The sequence below is a fragment of the Bison bison genome, unplaced genomic scaffold (assembly GCF_000754665.1).
Source record: "Bison bison bison isolate TAMUID 2011002044 unplaced genomic scaffold, Bison_UMD1.0 scf7180017864181, whole genome shotgun sequence".
NCBI lineage: Eukaryota > Metazoa > Chordata > Mammalia > Artiodactyla > Bovidae > Bison > Bison bison.
Window position 1 is genome coordinate 9,285,928 of NW_011494753.1, and position 4,845 is coordinate 9,290,772.

At 53.2% G+C, this 4,845-nt stretch overlaps 1 protein-coding gene across 1 annotated transcript in view; it reads left to right on the plus strand.

Annotated features, from left to right (window-relative positions):
• The window catches only part of STRA6 (stimulated by retinoic acid 6), a 43,684-nt gene that overhangs the window by 8,918 nt on the left and 29,921 nt on the right, over nt 1-4,845 (plus strand). The gene's annotated exons all lie outside the window — the stretch shown is intronic.

The window sequence follows — 4,845 nt, forward strand, 5'->3', positions numbered from 1 at the left end:
AAGAATTGAAGGACAGACCCAACCCAGCTTTGGCTTGTGCGTTTAAGCATGTGAGCGTGCTCAGTCGTGTGCGGCTCTTTACGATGCCATGGACTGTAGCCTGCCAGGCTTCTCTGTCCATGGAATTTGCCAGGCAAGAAGACTGGATTGGGTTGTCATTTCCTATTCCAGGGAATCTTCCCAACACAGGGATCGAATCCTACATTGTCTCCTACATTGGCAAGGGGATTCTTTACCACTGAGCCACCTGGGAAGCCCGTGGGCGCATGAAAGAACAGGAAATAGTTCTTTTGGCCATTTCATCTGGAACCCATCTGTGATAATGAAGACCATTTTGGGCTTTTGACCCCCACTTGGACTCAGAGATGCATCCTGGTATCTCAGGGGACAGGCTGGTGCCAGGAGCGAGGGGAGCAAGTGGCAGGGCAGCAGGCCTGTTCCTAATTCTCAGGCTTCTCTGAGCCCAGCCTCTGTTCCACCAAGAAAGTCTGGGCATCTCATGAATTTTATCAGGTCAGGACAGGATAGTACCCCCATTTTACTGATGAAAAAACTGAGCCCAGGATAGTAGAGCAGGACCAGGTCTTGACTCCCTTCTTAGTATTTTCTCTGTTCCCAGCTGCCTCCCTGATTCAGCCTCCTGTGGTTTTTCAAAAGGTTTAAACTCTAAGAAGAAGCCTGACTCCCACAGAAGGAGCCAAGAAGGGGCAGGGGGTGTGGGGTGAGGAGAGGAGGCAACGGGGCTGACTTCCAGGCTGCTTTCCACAATTCCAGCATGCAAGGCCTTAATGGGGCCAAGTGTTCTCTCTTCTCCAGAAGAGTGGCCATTCAGAGGCTGCTGGCTTTGTCTGGAAGAGCCACAGTCTGTGATTAGCCCACTCCAGACAGCCCCCTTCCTGCTTCCCACAATAGCTCCCCCGCTGACAGCCCCCATGGCTCCTGTGAGCCCGAAGACCCCCACCTCCCAAGGCCCACCTCCAACCCCCCACTTCCTCACCCCTCACCTCTGCACTCTGAGCTGAGTCCTCCTGGCAGGGACCAGGAGGAGTTCACTGGGTCCTCCTGAGGCCTGGGGGCTTGGACTACTATCCCCTTCTACAGAAGGGAAAATGGAGACACAGAGAGCCCAGGTGGATGAGTGAAGGGACAGATCCGGACCTCAGACTTCCTGATTCCCAGGCCAGTGGGATCATATGATCATCACTGCTTCACACTGGGATTTCAGCCCCAAGCCCCTCTCCAGTTAGCCTCCCCTCCCCAACAGCGAAACCATCTGAGCCCCATACCCTACTCCCTTCAAATCCACAGTGCCAGAGATTCATGGGGTGATAGACTCACCCAGACCAACAAAGTGAAACAGCAGCCTGTTTCTATCCATTGCACAGATGGGAAAACTGAGGCCCAGGGCTGGAAAGGACCTTATTTGTCGTCACTCAGCTAGTGAGTGATAAAGGCAAAATTAGAAGCCTGGTTTCTTCCCTCCTTTGATTGTGGTGGTCAGGATTGGGGCATGGCTACCTTGAAACTCTCCTGTCCGAGTGGTGACTGATCCAGTCCCTAAGCCTCCGAACCCATCAGTGTACATACCCTTCCCCTGGTAGCTTTTTGCTCCAGGTGCCAGCATGGAACACAGGAGGTCTTGGGTCATTCCTGAAGCCCTCTGGCTCTGGCCTTCAGCCAAGCCTGAGCTAGAGTCATACCCATGGTCCCTGGCCTCACCCCAACAGCCCACTCTGACAGCCTTGGTCAGAAGGGATAAAGTTCTGGGGTCGCAGGAGGCAGCAGTTGCTAGCCTCTCCACCAGCATCCGCAGCACTGAGCTTTGCTTTCTGTGTGCCCAGTTGCCCAGCTGCCCCACTGGCTTCAAGGACTCAACCCCCCGAGAAGGCGTCCAGCCTGCCTGGGGGCCAAAGGCAGACAGAGCAGGTAGAGGGGGAGAGAGGAGGCAGGAGCTGGCAGGGGCGGCATCGAGTCAGCACACAGCATGACCGAACGAAAGGTACTGCCTGAAGTGTTGAGGAGAGAGGTGTGCTTCACAGTCAGGCTCAGAGAGGGAGATGGAAAGAGAGACAATACGGGAGCAGGAGTGAAACAGAAAGGGAAAGCCAGGAAGACCAGAGAGAGACAGAGATCGACAAGAGAGATCGAGGCAGAGACACACAGGGCAGAGAGCAGACGAGCAGACTGAGGTGGACAGAGAGCGGGTGGGCTAGAGAGACAATAACCGGGACGAAAAGAGGCGCTAATGGATGGGGACAGACAAGAAGGCAGGACAGAGAGAGAGAGAGAGAAAGCAAGTAGGAGAAACTGACAGACAGGCCCACCGGTGGGCAGAGGTTCTGCTATGTCCTCACCAGAGTCAGAGTCCTGAGAGGTATGTCCCAGGCCCGTCACTTAAGCAACTGTGCGGGCCTTCACTCAACCCTGAGACTGGGCCCCAGAGGGAGTCTCCTAGTCACACAACAGAGCAGCATTAAAGCTCTGGGGAGGGAGGTTTCTGGGGAAAGAACCGTGAGCTCTGTGTGTATGTGTGGGTGGGATGGGGTGGGGGACCTCTGGCAACGCTTCTGCTAGCTCAGTCGCTGCCCCTGACACATCCCGTGCCCCCTCTGGTTCTGTTTCCTCTGGATGTGGGTTCAGGCAGAGGTCTCCTCCAGCCCTAGGATGTGGTCTTAACTCAGTCTCTGTTTTTGCCGCTAACTTGCTGCTCTTTCCTACTTAACTCATTACCTTTACCTTATAGTCCAAGATGGCTGCCTGTGGGCCAGCCATCACAAGCACATTTCAACCGATTGGAAGAAGGAAGGGCTAAAGAAACCACCCCTCTTTAAAAGAACAGCTCTTTGGAAGTCATGCTCAGCATTTCTTTTTCCATCTTATTGGCTAATACATAGAACACAGGGTTGCATCTAACTTCAAGGAATACTGTGAAATGTGCCGTACTAGGCTGGGGACAGAATCCATTTCACACAGTTCAGTGATGGTGTTACAGCTACTCACAGCAGCGTCCACGCAGCCTTACAATGTTTTCCTTTGTTTACTAAAGACAGATAATAGTTTTTATTAGTGAAAATCGCCCTTCATTTCCCCAAACTCATCCTTCCCCGAGTGTGATCACTGTGGACAGTTTGATGTGTGTCTGTCCATTTCATTTTGTGTGTTTACAGAGATACATACAACACACACACATACAATATGTACCTAGTTTAAAGGAGCATATGCATATAGCGTTCTGCAACTTGCCTTTTTGGTTATTGCATGGCGTTCTGCCTTGGAGCTCTACCTTGTTGGTTCACGAGGAGGTACCTCACTCTGTGATGGTTGAACAGTACCTTACCATACAGACTTATCAAAGTTTATTGATGGATATTGGGCTTGTTGACAAATTAGTACATTACTGACAGTCTTGGGCATCTTCTCTGCATATATATACAAGTGGTCCTTGAGGACAGATTTCTAAAAATGGGCCAAAGTTGAATTTTCTCCTCGTGTTGGGGGTTTAACCCTTTCTGTGAAAATCCTCCATGGGGAAGATAACAGTCAGGTCAGAGACCCCTTCCATCCTGGCTTGGACGGCTCCATCTCCCTCCTGTCCTCCTGCCCTCCCTCCCGTTTGGCAGGCACAGCTCTGGCAACATCCTCGTCTCTGTGCCCGCTGTTCTGGGGTCTTTTTTTTTTAATGTATTTATTTGGCCATGCTGGGTCTTCGTCGCTGTGCGCGGCCTTTCTCTAGTTGGGTGAGTGGGGGCTACTCTCTTGTCGCAGAGCATGGGCTCAGCACGTGGGCTTCAGTAGTTGTGGGGACAGGCTTAGTTGCTTCATGGCAAGTGGGATCTTCCCTCACCCAGGGTTCAAACTCACATTCCCTGCATTGGCAGGTGGATTCTTAACCACTGGACCGCCACGGAAGTCCTGTTCTGGGGTCTGTGCCATCACCAGAAGCCAATTTCACATTCTAATTGGTGCCTAGGCTGCCCCACCCTTTCATTGACTGGATCCCCTTCCCAGGTTGAGGAGGCAGAAGACACCTCCCTGGTATCCTTCTCTTGGGAATTGAGGGCCCTGCTTCTGGTCCCCACCTTCATTCCTTCCCTCCCTGACTACCATAGCACCATATGGTTGCATCTTCTGAGCCCTGTTTTCCTTCCCTATCTGGTTCACACCCTTCCAGGTCACCCCTCCTAGGGGGAGGGGGGAGGGGAGAGGATGGGAAAATCTGATCCAAACATCCCTCCTTCCCAACTCAGGGACAGGGATGGGGCGACTGTTCCTGCAGCCTTGGGGGTTGTGCTTGGGGTGAATAGCAGCCCCCAAAACCCCAGCCTTCTAGAATAGAAAGAAAGCTCTTCAAGAGATGCTTTAGGCTCTCCCCCGGAATGGATCCTACCTGAATTTTGAGCCCCAAGGCCCCATGAAAGTGTGACAGATTCCCCTCTTCCCAGGGTCAGGGCCCTCAGCCCAGCTGGGCAGCAGCAGGATGCTGATCGGGTTATTAAAAGATTAGCCGGTGGTTCCCCTCCGGCCTGGTGCAATTCATCAGGCAATGGCCCCCGGGAGTGATGGATGGTGACAAACGGAGGTAGGTGGGGGGTTCCTGAACCCACCCAGGGCCACAGCTGGAGAAACTCAGCCATCAAAGAAAGCCCCGTGCAGGCTTCTCCACTGAGGTGACTGAGGGCCAAGGAGATCAAGTTTCGGGCAAATGGTTTGGGGGTTGGAGAGTCTCTGCCAAAAACAAGCCGCCCTGTGTGTTGTGTGGGGCCCCAGCAGGGCTGTGGGGCTGAGCTGGAGAGATGGGGGTGGGTTGGGCTTCTCTGATCCCCGGAATCACAGGCAGGAGGCCTG